General features: G+C 47.1%; 1 protein-coding gene across 3 annotated transcripts in view; it reads right to left on the reverse strand.

Moving 5' to 3' along the window:
• ACSL1 (acyl-CoA synthetase long chain family member 1) overlaps positions 1-8,664 on the reverse strand; it is a 61,550-nt gene extending 52,886 nt beyond the window's left edge. For all 3 annotated transcript variants that reach the window (XM_061134823.1, XM_061134824.1, XM_061134821.1), the window contains exon 1: positions 8,510-8,664. The gene's annotated coding sequence lies outside the window, so the exon portion shown is untranslated. The remainder of the gene's footprint in view (positions 1-8,509) is intronic.
• Between the last annotated feature and the right edge of the window lie 6,829 nt (positions 8,665-15,493).

Below are 15,493 nucleotides of genomic sequence, written 5' to 3' on the forward strand. Positions count from 1 at the left end.
AGAAGCCACCACGTACCCATAATAATCCCAGCTTCGGTTTCAATAACGACCAATACCTTGTCAGTGTTGTTTCATTCTATATCTGTTTCTTAAAAAACAAAAGCAAATCCCAAACATCCTATCATTCAGGTGACACTTCTGAGCCCCATGTTAGCTCTATGATCCTACAGCTTCGGGGACTTGGTTCTAAGAAGACTAAGACTGGCACATACACAGCCACCTGCCACTGACCAAAGGTTTAAACAAAGAAAGCCAACACAAATACTGACTTGAAGTGGCCAATCCAGCATGATATTTAACTGACATGCAAAAAAAAGTACATATATATACACACTGAGAATATTTAGGGAGCTGGAGGAGAAGGAAATGGAAACCCACTCCAGTATTCTTGCCTAGAGAATCCTGTGGATAGAGGAGCCTGGTGGGCTGCTGTCCATAGGGTCACACAGAGTCAGACATGACTGAAGCGACTTAGCATGCATGCATGCGTTGGAGAAGGAAATGGCAACCCACTCCAGGATTCTTGCCTGGAGAATCCCAGGAACAGAGGAGCCTGGTGGGCTGCCGCCTATGGGGTCGCACAGAGTCGGACGCGACTGAAGCGACTTAGCAGCAGCTGGAGTGGGAAAGAACCTGCCTGCCAATGCAGGAGATGTAAGAGATGTCTCCACCCCCGGGTCAGGAAGATCCCCTGGAGAAGGGCCTGGAAACCCACTCCTGTATTCTTGCCTGGAGAATCCCCATGGACAGAGGAGCCCAGTGGGCTACAGTCCACGGGGTCGCACAGAGTCGGACACGACTGAACAACTTAGCACAGATGCAGGGGGTACAGGAGTGAACAAAATGAAATCCTTGTCCTAAGGACACTTCTTTCTACCCTGTCAAGTCCTGGATCCATGGGCAAAACATCTTCCAGACTTAACCTGGCTCTCCTAAAGTCAGAGACCAATTTGACATGAATCACAACCCAGTGTCACAAAGCACTGTCTAGTCTCCCTTCACTAACAAATTCTCTCATTTTAAAAATGGCACTTGGAAGGATCTTGCCACACTGCTGGCAGAGAAGGAGTTACTTTTCTGGCTTTCGAAACTTTTGATAATGCATCAGAAATCATACATAAATGTACCCCTAACACGTAGATGCACTTATTTATAAACTATACAAATATTTTCTGGATGTTATGAAACAAAATTATGAATTTGAAAAGAAAGCTAAAAAATAAACATCTACGTAAGCTGTAACACATCCACCTGCACCCTAATAGATGGTCTACCCCACAACAGAAGGTGGGCAGTACTCCCGATCTTGGAGACCAGTGTTCCTCCTCTGTGTCACCTGCCTGCCGAGAGTCTCGGTCAGTTCCCGATTATGGGCAGCAATAAATGCAACTGCTCACTGGAGCACCTGCAGAAAGAAGCCCGCCACACCCAGGATGTGGGCTAATGGTGCCCACCCAGGCTGCCCATGGACTTGCCATTCAGGAAGGAGACAAAAATACCCTGTGAGGCCCCGTGATGGAAAGAAGAACGTCGGGGAGGGCAGGACAGTGAGGGTCACGGGCACCCAGGTCAGTGAGGAGGCCAAGCGTTCCAGGCAAGGCCCCCGGCAGGCCAAGGGGCTGGCTCATCAGAGGTGGTCTGTCCCAGACCCCACAGCTGGAGTCCCTACGTGCCCTCCCAAGAGGCCCTGGAGTCTGAGGCATTGGTCTCTGACTCACGTCAGGAGGGAATACTCAGCCTAGCACCGCCTCTGGCATCGAGGCTGCTCAAACTGCCTGGCGCACCCTCTGATCGCGGGTCCCTCCCCCGTGAGGCGGTTGGCTGGACTGCCTGATAGCAAGGTCCCTGCTCCGTCTGGGGCACCTCCAAGGCTTGCCCGAAGCACAACGTGGCTAACTGTCCTAGAGGAGGAACAAACAGCTATCTGATGATTTCACCAGTCGCACATAAATAAGGCAGGATTTTTGGTAGGAATACCAGGTAAACGAAGGCTACAGTACAGTTACGTAACGTTGTCTAGAACTTGACATTGATCTCCTTCCTGTGAAGCCCATAGCCACCTGTTGCTCAAATATAACAAACTACCCTCAGAGAGACCTCAGACGCCCTCTGGCTTGCCAAGTTCAACCCCGGGAAAGCACAGGCTTTGGTCTGGGGATTTTCAACGGCTTGATGTCAGCTGCAAGATCTGAGCCTTGCAGGGATTATAATATACAAACCTTGAACAATGAAAGGTACATTCTTATCAGTGACAGCATCTATGGGAAAATGGTCCATCTGAATGTCTCCTGGCCTCAGTCAGTCATCAGATGATATTAAGTACTTACAAGCAGTCAGGTCCTGTGTTAAATGCTGATGAAGACACAGAAATGACAGTGACCAGGTCTGCTAAATGCAGAGCTGAGTATGTGGCTGGGGGCCTATCTGGGGGGACTGAGCTAAGCACATATGAAGAGGCAAAGGAAGGGTGGGGGGAGGGCGGGGCTGTGCCACTCAGAAACTGAAGAACCAGTGCACCTAGGCACCAAACAACTGGAACAGAAGTAGGCCAACCATCAGAACCGGATTCAGGAGAGTCTCCCCTGGCCAGGCATTAACCCTTCGGTGTCTGAATGAGGGGTGGGTGCTCAGGGTAGCAGCTCTTTTCTAACCAGAATGCGAGTGTCTCAACATTTTAAGCACCAGCTCTTGTCGGCTGAGGGTTCCAGTGAGTGATGTGGAGTCTGAGGACGGTGAGGGTCACTCCAGGAAAAGGGCCTCTGAAAAGCAGGGCCATGAGCAACAAGGCCAGGACCAGGATGTTACTGCAGCCAGGGGGCAGAGGGGGCATGCCAGGGAGGCTCACCCAGGACACAGGAAGGTGGGTCAGGTACAGACAGAGCTCACCTACAGAGTCATGGGTGCAGAGGCCTTGGTTCAACCCTGTGCCACCAGAGTCTCTTTCCAAAAGTCCCAGCATGTGGCCGTTTGGCAGACTCACGGGAGACAGCAGGTTTGAACTGGACTCCAGAAGCCCCTAAGAGCCAAGCTACCTGAAGACTTGGGGCCTTCCAGAGGGACCCTGGAAGGCTTCTGGGCAGAGGAGGGATCTGATCAGAACTCTGTGTTAGGAAGTGTCACCATCATTTTTTTTTTTTTTTAAACTAAGCACCCTTGTTTTCTAAACTAGAGATGACAGACTGTGGATGAGGGTGGCGACCTGGACATGGAAAGGAGGGAACGCACGAGTGCTGGGCAGTATGGTACGGATAACAGAAAACGCCGACTGGCTGGGTCTCAGGGCACAAGTCAAGGATGACACCAAGGTTCAGCCATTCCTCCAATAGGCACAGGGCCCAGGAACAACCTCCACTGTCATGGCCTGAGGGGGACACAGCTTACATAACCTTGCTAAGTCACTCTGCCCCTGGGCATCAGGTACTATGTCAGGTGAGGAGTGAGTTAGGCTCCCTCAGGGACCTGGGGAGCCAGGGGGGTGCTGGAGTGTCTCCGAGGCCAGGAAGCAACTGTATCTCCAGTTTATGTGACCTGGGACTCCCACCCTGCCCTCTTTCAACCACAGCAGCCCTGCTTTTATTTATTTCATATACTGAGGTCCTGCCTAAAATTGTCTTGGGGAAAGGAGGCCATAACTGATAGACAATATCTCTGTGCCTTCAAGCTCTGCAAAATATTTAAAGGTTTCCAGCACAATCTAGAACAGGACCAACTTCTAGGGCAGGCAAAGCCTTTTGCTCTCTAATTCTCTAAAAAAGTCACAGCTGTGTAGCAGGTGAGCTTATCACTGGCCGAACGGAACGGAATCAAAATCTGTCGCTGTTTCAGCCTGCTGATGGTGAAGACAATGTGTGAACAGGACAGGGGACAGCCAAGGAGCAAGGCCAGGGAAGAACCAGCTCTGTCCTCAGTCTTGCCACCAGCTGATAACCTGGAACTTTCCAGGGAGCCCCCCGCTAGACTAAGATCCCTTCAAGTTCAAGAAGAAGAGCCAAGTCAGTAGGCGCTCTGGCCCTGAAACCAGACTGCCAAGGTTCAAACCCTGGTCTGGGAGACTTAATCTCTGTGTCTGTTCCTTTCCACCTTTCATCAGATATGGATATACGTATGACTACTTTACAGGATAGCTAGGACAATGAACTGGGTTAACAGCTCTGAAGCGCCAAGAGCAGTGCCTGGTGCTATTGGCTGTATGACCCCTCATCCTGTTCGCTCAGCTAACACTGCCCTGCTTCGTAGTTGACAGCTGAGCCTGGTGGGAAGGGAGCTCCTGTAGCAACTTTCAATTTACTCTGGTTAACAAAAGAATAAATAGTACTCAGGGCATTTTGGCCTTATGTATATGGACAAAAAACCTGTGGGGAAAGTGCCAATTTCTATAGCAGCCAAGAAAGTGTGGCAATGGACAGATAACACATTTATCAGAAGTCCCTTCCAAATGAGGAAATGGTCTAAAAGGCAGCCCACACTTCCCCCTGTGATGCCCTAACTTCTTTCCACTTATCTTTCCAAAGCATGAATCCTTATTTCAACAGTTTTTTACTGAAACACATGAATCCATGGTTCATTAAAACCATCTAGTAATAAAAAATAATTTCCAAATCATGGTCAATTTCAACAGTTTTAAAGCAGCGAAAGTGAAAGTGTTAGTTCTTCAGTCATGACCAACTGTTTGCAACCCCATGGACTGTAGCCCATCAGGCTCCTCTGTCCATGGGATTTCCCAGGCTAGAATACTGGAGTGGGTAGCCTTTCCCTTCTCCAGGGGATCTTCCCAACTCAGGGATCAAACCCAGGTCTCTCGCATTAGCAGGCAGATTCTTCACCATCTGAGCCACCAGGGAAGCCCCTTTAAAGCAGAATATTCCCTAACTTAAAAAAAAAAAAAAAAAAGACATACTGAAATATATAAGATATTTAATGAACTGTTCTAAATGTCCAATAATAGGGGAAATATAAATAATTTATGGCATATTGCATAAACTATATAAGACAGTCATCTTCAAAACTCATTTTTTTCAAGAGTATGTAACAACATGAAGAAAGTGTCCACAATATAACTTAGGTCATTAAAGTCAAATGATCGAAAATATTATCTTCAATGCAAAAGCAAAAGCAGCCTGCAGGATCTAGTTCCTCAACCAGGGATTGAACCCAGGCCATGGCAGTGAAAGCCAGAATCCTAAACCACTAAACCACCAGGGAACTCCTAGATTTATTTTATATAGTTTTAAATTTTCCACAACAAGTATAGATTTCTAATATTAAATGGATATGCTATATAAATTATACACCACATAATTACATACTGTATTTATATAAACACACAATTTTACTTATATAGGTTTTCTGAGGCAAATGGTTTTTGAGTTATAAGATATTAGACAGCTTTCAAATTTTTATTTACATCTCGACAACTATATGGAGCTACCAGTCCCGAAATCTTAGATACTGGGGACAGAACTGGCCTCCAACTGAATGTATTCTTTGGCAGGAGGAAGCACATGGGAGCAAAGTCCTCACCTCCAGCTAAGCTTTTGGCCAAAGAATGTGCCATCCCTCTAAGCTAGCCAAATTTCTGGAAAGGATTCTTCCTATTTCACCCTCCCCTCTTGATTCTATAAAAGTGACCACTAATAATTACTGTCCTCTCCAACACAGTGAAAGTGAAAAGTGAAAGTCACTCCGTTGTATCCAAATCTTTGTGACCCAGGCCGGAATACTGGCGTGGGTAGCTTTTCCCTTCTCCAGCCTATCTTCTCCACCCAGGAATCGAACTGGGGTCTCCTGCATTGCAGGCGCATTCTTTACCAACTGAGTTATCAGGGAAGCCCACAGTGAAGAACTTCTAAATGTTAGCGTGTGAAAAAGCAGACAGATGAAGATGACGCAGATTATGTGACCAGTTTCTCCTGTCACGTGGTACAAATTATGTATCACCTCAAGCTTCACAAACTAGGAATTCTTAAAAGGGTTTGCATTCAGCATTTTAGGTGACGAATGGGAGAGGAAATGACATCAAGCTGGGGACACAAGCACTGGTGAGCCTGCCTCCACTTTCCAGTTCATCAAATCCAGCTATGAATTTGTTTAAAAGCTCCCCAAAGCTCCTGTTAGGACTAGAATACTGAAACTCAAGCTCAGATTAGCTCTGTTCACTGAGACTTGATCTCCAGAAATGAGTGTCAAAGCAAAATGACTCTAATGTGTTTGTCTGAACACCAAGTTGGATAGTTAACCTTCAACAAAAACGGGCACCTCTGATCTCCCTCCTTACTGGCCGTGGCCTATCAAAGAGCAGGGCTTGAGGCAGATTTTGGGTACCTACAGCTCTGAGCTGCCTTAAGGGATATTCCTTTGCATTTTCGAACACAGGAGCCTAAACCATTGCATCATCCAAATAGATCTGTTCACGAAACATGATTAAATCTGTCACCGTTGACAGAATTTGGTTATGAGAGTAAATGCAAAAGGACATAGGTGGCAAATTTGCACAATAAATTCATAAACTGACCTTAAAAAGTTATTCTATCCTTCCAAGGCTAGAAATGACTACTTATTCCTACAGTCTTGCTCTTTCCAGAGAAGGGAAACTTGAAGGGAGAAAGAAGACATCCCCAGCTGTAATGACAAAACAACATAATCTTTCCCCATCCCCTCCTCCAAACTTCCACGAGACAGCTACATCAAAACCAAAGACGCAGCCTGCCCTGGACATCAAGCAGGACACTGTGGCATGCGGGCACATGGTCAGCTATACCCAAGCTCAACCAAAAGCTGTGATAGTTATGAGACCTTGACCTGTATGATATAAATAATGAGACCTTTCTTTACCTGCATTTGTCACAAGTATCGCTCTCTTAAATGCCCCAAATTTAAAAGCCCAGAGATTCTTTTTAGTCAGGTTGCCCACAATAATAAAAAATACTGCCGAACTATGCTTAACAGAGACAGGAAGGAAATAGGTCAACATGCTAATAACTGTGAGAGAAGGGTGATTTAAAAAGTCTTTTCAATTTACAGCAAATGCTGAAAACAGGTCTATAACACAAGGTCTATGATGTGTCTATCTGAAGTGAGGGAGGGAGATATGAAGTGGGTTACTCTTCAGGGTTTGCTTTTTTCAGTCACAGAATTTTAGTTTCTGAAAGACTTTAGTCTCATGCACCTTTTCCCACATGAGGAGTCAAGTTTCAGCCTGAGAAGGGATTCCCCCAGTTGAATCGGAACAAGAATGAACATTACCCAGGACTTGGCTCCACACAGATGGGAAAGGAAGGTTACTTTAAAGGTCCCACCTTCTCAAGCCCATCCAACCAGACAATCAACTCAAATCTTAAGTTTTAAGCCAATTCAACCTGCCACCTCAGTCTGAAAAAGCTGAATCAAGCTGAAGGTACCGACTAGCTTTTAGTTTGTAAGTGTTAAGCAAATAATTGTTTAGGAGATAATAATCACAGGTGAAATTTGTCAGAATTATGAATTATTTGTCAGAATTATGAAATTAACCAATTTCTCTCATGCTAAGCAAAGGAAAAAAATAAACGGATATTAAAGTTGGGGCACTTTACATACACCTGCACCAACAAGAAGCTTAAATGTTTGAACTTTCAAAGGCAAGGGCACTATTATAACGGTATTAATTAAGTGCCATAACCTTGAAAGTGGATAGGGTGGGGAAGGGGTTTGCAAATTCTAGCCTACACACTGATTAAGAGGAGCACCTGTCTCTGTGTTCTTGTCCACGTGTTCATTCAAGTTACCTACCACCACGCTCCGTCTAGGCTGCAAGGCGATAGATATCGTGATTTTTACTTCCTAATTTCAAAACATGCCAGGCTCTTTAAAATGACTCCATCACGGCCATGTACAGCAGCTGTGGACCTCCTCTGCAGGCACCGCGAGAATTTCCACATGTGGCCACCGGCTTCGGGTGCTGCCTTTGACCCTCCCGCGGGCGCGGTACGCAGGGACCACCCTTTACGCCGAGGCTCTGATGCTTCCACGCGCGATCCGAGCATGCCCCCAACCCGCCTCGGAGGGGCAAGAGGGAGGCCGCAACCCAGAGAGCATCGACACGGCCCCGCGGCGATCATCGCCCCGAATCTGCAGCTCCGGGTCCGGCTTCCCGCTGGGCGGTCCTCGCCGCCACACAAACAAGGACGCAGGTCCGCGGCGCGCGTCACCCGCACCCCGCCGTGCACCAGCCCCGCGCCCGCGCCGCCGGGGGGAGAGGCGGGCGGGCATCGCCGGTTCTCTTGCACAGGAAGCGGCGGTGGATCGGGTGGCTTGGAGGCCTCCGCGGCGGAGGGAACTCGGGGAGCCGCCAGGCAGAGGCCGGAAAAGCGGAACGTCGCTGCGATCCGAGGGCGGATTCTCGCGTCTCCGCTGCGGCTGCCACCTCCCGGGCTCCGGGTGGCGGGGCAGCCTTAGACCCGAGCCCCAGCAGAGACCCGGGCGGCGCCGCAGCGGGTACGGATGCGGCTCCCCCCCAGCCAGAAGGAGCACTCACCTCCTCCGCAGGCCCGGCCGTCCGCCGCCGGCTGTCACTGCAGCCCACTGCCGGCCCCGGCCGGGTCCCGATGCTATTTAAGGGCGCCGCCGCCGCTTCCGAGAGCTGGCTGCGCCCCAGCCGCTCGCTGCAGCCTAGGAGCCGGGCTGAGGCCAGAGCGCGGGCCCCGCCCGCCCCGCCTCGGGCCCCGCCCCCGGCCCCGCCCCGGCCCCACTCGGGCCCCGCCCCCACAGCGGCCCTGCCGCCGCGCGCCCGCCCTGCGGTCCGGTCGAGCGCGTGCCCGCCGGCTGGTAGAAGCTTGGGGCACCGCGGGGGACGAACGCACAACTCCAGGAGTCCGGAATGCCCTGGATTTCACAAGGAGTCCGAGGAAGGGCAAAGAGTAAATTGTGGTGGCTCAGCCCAGAAGTCTGCAGTGCCAAGCGGGGCGGGACATGCCCTTTCGCCTATTCCGCCTTCAACCACACGCCGTCTGACTCCTTGGGGCGGGGGCATCTGCAGGGAGGAGCCGTGGGGGGTCCTGAGGCTTTCCTTTCCTATTGGCTTTGGCAGAGAACTTGCGTGATCCTTTTAACCTGGTTTCACCCCCCCACCCCCCACCCCCCCCACGCGGTTTCGCCACAGTCCCTGGCCTTTCCTGGAAAGGCCCTGCTCTGGACTTCTGCAGAGCGCTGGACATGAGACCAACAGGACAGATGAGCCCCAGGATAGTTGGATCAGAGCGCAGGCTCGACACCATTCAAGGACAGTGTCCACCTGCCAAGTTCTAGGGCCCGTTCGCGGCTCAGCCCTGGCCCTGCGGTTTTGAGGGCTTCTGTCTGCGTGCATGCGATGTCCATTGGGGTCTTCCAGAGCCCAGCGCAGTTTTTTTCAGGCTTCTGGTCCAAATGGTATTTTTCCTCTTAGCTCCTAAGGCCTGCCAGTAGCCTTATCCTCTAATACCAGGGTCCTAGTTACAGTGGCTCTTGTGCCCAGTGGTGGATGGAGGACTCTCGTCTAGTACTGCTTTGAATTGGAGGCATGAGAAGAATTATAATAAACGCCTCTGATAATGACAGATAACCTCTACTGAAACATTTCACACGCATTATCTTATTGAATCTTCATCATAACCTTATGAAGTGGGTGCAGTCTCTATTCCTTTTTCACAGATGAGGCCCAGAGAGGGTGAATGCTAGGGAAGGCAAAATTATGTGGGAACTTAGGCAGTCTGCTTCCAGAGTGCATCCATAATAGTCAGGGGAAGTGTACAGGTACTTCTGCCCAGGTGAACTTGTGCTGGCTGAGGCCTCAAGCACTCAGGTCGAGGCCATGATGATACCCTAAGGACTTCTCCCGGGCCCCTCTCACTGGCTCAGAGCACCTGCTGTGGCAGCAGCACTCATCTCCTGCACGTGGTACAGTGATGGTGAGGCAACCCACACTCCAGTGGCCTTGGCAACAGCTTGCTTCTCCTAGGCTCTCTTCTCCTGTTAGATCTGCTAGCTCTAGACTCTCCACTTAAAACAAACAGTGGACTCTACTTTCATTTTTCTTTATTTCCACCTGGCTAATTCTGGATTTAGATCTCTGTCCAGGTCTCCTTCTGCTTACCTGTGATTTCATCATTTCAGTCCCTCTCTTCTCCCCGATGTCTCCAGCCAGTCCTCCAGGCCCAGTGCCTCTTCAGATGCTTCCCAAGGTCTGTGGTGTACTAGTTTGCCGGGGCAGCCACAACCGAGTGCCACAAACTGGGTGACTTAAACAACAGAAATGTACTATCTTACAGCTCTGGAGAAGAACTATACAAAAAAGATCTTAAAGACAAGGATAACCACGATGGTGTGATCACTCACCTAGAGCCAGACATCCTTGAGTGCAAAGTCAAGTGGGCCTTAAGAAGTATCACTGTGAACAAAGTTAGTGGAGGTGATGAAATTCCAGCTGAGCTATTTCAAATCCTAAAAGATGATGCTGTTAAAGTGCTGCACTTGATATGCCAGCAAATTTGGGAAACTCAGCAGCAGCCACAGGACTGGAAAAGGTCAGTTTTCATTCTAATCCCAAAGAAAGGCAATGCCAAAGAATGCTCAAACTACCACACAACTGCACTCATCTCACAGGCAAGCACAGTAATGCTCAAAAATCCTTCAAGCTAGGCTTCAACAGTAAGTGAACTGAGAACTTCCAGATGTTCAAGCTGGATTTAGAAAAGGCAGAGGAACCAGAGATCAAATTGCCAACATCCAATGGATCATCGAAAAAGCAAGAGAATTCCAGAAAAACACCTGCTTCTGCATCATTGACTATGCCAAAGCCTTTGACTGTGTAGATCACAACAAACTGTGGGAAATTGTTAAAGAAATGGGACTACCAGGCCATCTTACCTGCCTCGTGAGAAACCTGTATGCAGATCAAGACATAACAGTTAGAAACGGACATGGAACAATGGACTGGTTCCAAATTGGGAAAGGAGGATACTGCATACTGTCACTCTGCTTATTTAACTTCTATGCAGAGTACATCATGTGAAATGCCAGGCTGGAAGAATCACAAGCTGGAATCAAGATTGCTGGGAGAATATCAATAACCTCAGATATGCAGATGACACCACCCTTATGGCAGGAAGCAAAGAGGAACTAAAGAGCCTCTTGATGAAGATGAAAGAGGAGAGTGAAAAAGCTGGCTTAAAACTCAACATTCAAAAAGTGAAGATCCTGGCATGCGGTCCCATCACTTCATGGCAAATAGATGGGGAAACAATGGAAACAGTGAGAGTTTATTTTCTTGGGCTCCAAAATCACTGCAGATGGTGCCTGCAGCTATGAAATTAGAAGATGCTTGCTCCTTGGGAGAAAAGCTATGACAAACCTAGACAGCATATTAAAAACAGAGACATTACTTTGCCAACAAAAGTCCATCTAGTCAAAGCTATGGTTTTTCCAGTAGTCATGTATGGGTGCGAGAGCTGGACTATAAAGAAAGCTGAGCACCGAAGAATTGATGCTTTTGAACTGTGTTGTTGGAGAAGACTCTTGAGAGTCTCTTGGACTACAAGGAGATCCAACCAGTCCATCCTAAAGGAAATCAGTCCTGAATATTCACTGGAAGGACTGATGCTGAAGCTGAAACTCCAACGCTTTGGCCACCTGATGCAAAAAGCCAACTCACTGAAAAAGACCTTGATGCCCAGAAAGATTGAAGGCAGGAGGAGAAGGGGACAACAGAGGATGAGATGGTTGGATGACATCACCGACTCAATGGACATGAGTTTGAGTAAACTCTGAGAGTTGGTGATGGACAGGGAGGCCTGGCGTGCTGCAGTCCATAGGGGTGGCAAAGAGTCAGACATGACTGATCGACTGAACTGAACTGAGTCAAAGCTATGGTTTTTCCAGTAGTGATGTTTGGGTATGAGTTGGACTATAAAGAGAGCTGAGCAACAAAGAATTGATGTGGTGTTGGAGAAGACTCCTGAGAGTCCCTTGGACTGCAAGAAGATCAAACCAGTCAATTCTAAAGGAAATCAACCCTGAATATTCATTGGAAGGACTGATGCTGAAGCTGAAGCTCCAATACTTTGGTGCCTGATGCAAAGAGCCAACTCATTGAAAAAGACCCTGATGCTGGGAAAGATTGAAGGCAGGACAAGATGGTTGGATGGTATCACTGACTCAATGGACATGAGTTTGAGCAAATTCTGGGAGATGGTGAAGGACAGGGAAGCCTGGCATCCTGCAGTCTATGAGGTCGCAAAGAGTCGGACACGAATGAGCAACTGAATACCAACAACAGTTCTGGAGGCTAGATGTTCAAGATCAAGGTGTTAGCTGGGTTGGTTCTCTCTGCAGGCTGTGTGGGGAGAATCTGTTCCAGCCCTCTCTCTTTGCCTTGGGAATAGCTGTCTTCTCCCTGTGTCTCCTTGTATAGTTTTCCCTCCATAAATGCCCGTGTTCAGATTTCTCCTAAGAAGGATATCAATCAAACTGGATTACGGGCTTCCCTGATGGCTCAGCAGTGAAGAATTCACCTGCAGAGCAGGAGACATGGGTTCGATCCCTGGCTCAGGACAGTCCCTGGAGGAGCAAATGGCCATCCACTCCAGTACTCTTGCCTGGAGAATCCCATGGACAGAGGAGCCTGGCAAGCTACAGTCCATGGAGTTGCAAAGAGTCATACACAACTGAGCATGCACACATGCACAAACCGGATTAAGGTCCATGATAATGACTTCATTCTAACATGACAACCTCTGTAAAGACTTTGTCTCCAGGTAAGGTCACATTCTGAGGTCCTGGGGGTTAAGACATTAACATATAATGGGGGGGGAGGTTCTCACTTCCACCCATAACATGTCACAGTTGTCACTGGGACTCTCCTCTTATCCTTTCCTCTCCCAAACACTTTTTTCCTAATCATCATGTGTGTTCCTCAGTTCTTGCCCTTCGTGCAGGTGACTTACAGCTCTAGATCAGGACCTCACAAAACTGGGGACTACATCTCGATTCCTAGCCTGCTGGCAGGCAACTTCATTCCCTAGAAGTTCAGATTTTCCCTCTGGAATTAAGGGGGATAGAGGAAATAAGTTTGCAGGCCCATTTCAGCACTAACACTTTTAAAACCTTTGCTCCCTAATCATTTCAAAAGGTGTAACAGTTTATGGTGTTGTCCTGTGACCATCAGCTAGAGACTCCATGGGCAGAAGTATCGCACAGAGGTTGAGAACACAGGCTTTGGAGCTGGGCCAGCCTACATGAAGCCCCATTCCACCTCTGTTAAACAAGATTAAAAGCAGGTACCTTACATAGAAGGATGTCACTAGGGCTGACTGACTATGGCTTCATTCTTTTTTCATTAAATGAAGGTTCTGGACTCCGTGGTTGGGAGCTCCATTTTGTGACTCAAGGAGAAGTAGGACTCCCATCTCAAACTTCTTTTCTACTACTTTCTTCCAAACATAGCTCTAGTCAAGTGACCAAGAGCCAACGGGATGTAGCAGTGGAACAAATTTCCCAATACAAGCTTGAGTCTTTTCAGTTGTTCTCACCCCCACTGCATTTTGACTTGACTAGAATTTTGTGGCTAATTCAAACTAGATCCAAATCTTCATCTGTCTAGAACTGATCCATCCATTTTCTAGAGAAGCTAAAGAGAGTCGAAGTCCTCCTCTGGGGACCAGCTGAGGGGCAGGGTGACAGTGGCCTTGTCTCCAGAACTCTCATGGTTGCCACCTGTGAAGTTGTGGTGATTATTAATCGTCTACATTTATTGCTTTTGAGCATGGTTCTCTGAACTAAGCCATGTCAATTAACAATAGCCAACGTGCTTTTACTTCCAGACCTTGGGAGGGAGATGGTTACAGGAAGGGTTGGCATCAGCGGCTGGGTGTTTCTCACTCTGTCTGTTTGGAGGCTATACCTTCGTTAGGCATGTAACTGTCTTCCCCTGAAACTGTAGGTGTCTGGAGAGCCAGTTCCATATCCTATTAATCTTCATAAACCATCATCTCCGACACGCCTCTGCAAGTCCTAGCATAGTATTTACACACGGTATGTACTCAGTTGTTAAATTGGACATGTTTTTCTAACTCTTCATATGTGATCAACCAAGCGTGGATCCAGGTTTTGTGGAGCTGGAAGTTTATGTAATTTAGAGGGCCTCCTTAAGAAAATTACTAAGTTGGATACAAAAGAGAATGTTTCTTTAGACGGAAAATGAAAACCAGAGTAAATTTCAAAATTAAAATTTTATTACTCTCTTTAGCTTCTCTGAAAAATGGACAGATCAGTTCTAGACAGATTGAGATTTGGATCTAGCTGGAATTAGCCACAAGATTTAGAAATTTAAATGTATTATTATACCTTTCACAAAAACTAGGGAAAATCTAAACATTTTAGTAATTTTTTCTTACCTCTATAATAAGTTTCTCCCCTTAACATTTTGGCTTCATGCTCATTAATTGTTTCTTTATATGAGTTTTTTTTTTGGCCTTGATGCCCTGCTTGTGGGGTTTTCATTTCACAATTAGGTATCGAACCTGGTCCCTTTGCAATGAGAGTATGGAGTCCTAACCAGTGGACCACCAGAGAATTCCCTACAGTTTATTTTTCAGAACAGTTTTATATTTACAAAAAAATTACAGAATTTCCATAAACCCCACACCCAATTTCTGCTATTATTAACATCTAACATTAGTCTTGGAAAAGGAAATGGCCCCACTCCAGTATTCTTGCCTGGAGAATCCCATGGACAGAGGAGCCTGAAGGACTACAGTCCATGGGGTTGCAAAGAGTCGGACAGGACAGAAGCGACTTAGCAGCAACATTAATCTGGCACATTTGTTAACTTTAATGAGCAAGCATTGATAGATTTTTTTTTTATAACTAAAGTTTGCACTTCATTAACATCTCCTTATGTTTTTACTTAATGTCCTTTTTCTGTTCCCAATCAGACGCTATATTACATTTTGTAGTTACAACTCCTTAGACTCCTCTTGGTTGTGACAGCTTCTCAGATAATCTTTGTTTTTGACCTTGACAATTTTGAGAAATACTGGTCTTTTTTTATTTTGTAATATATCCTTCTATTGGAATTTGTCTGAAGTTTTTGTCATGGTAAGCCTGGGATTTTGGGTAAGATTTTGGGGAGGAAGGCCACATAAAACAGTTTTATAATATAATTTTCTATTAAAATAATAGAAGGAAAGTTCATTCTTTCCTTCTATGTGGTTGATAGAATTTTTTTAAGTGATAGTTCTGATTAGATGTTGGTGAGAACCAAATCCAATGCTTTCCATTTCAAATGAGCACACATCTGAGGAATTTTCAGCAGCATAGCTTCTGGCCACATAACCTTAGGACTGGTTGAAAAGGAGATATGACTGCTGACCCTGAACTTTTCTGCCAAGATGCTGGGTGAGTTGACAGAGAGAATCGTGCTTAAGGCTTTATTATACTTGGGCATTATAAATGTATTATACTTGCAACTGACTGAACATCCCTATAT

The sequence above is a fragment of the Dama dama genome, chromosome 32 (genome assembly GCF_033118175.1).
Source record: "Dama dama isolate Ldn47 chromosome 32, ASM3311817v1, whole genome shotgun sequence".
Taxonomy (NCBI): domain Eukaryota; kingdom Metazoa; phylum Chordata; class Mammalia; order Artiodactyla; family Cervidae; genus Dama; species Dama dama.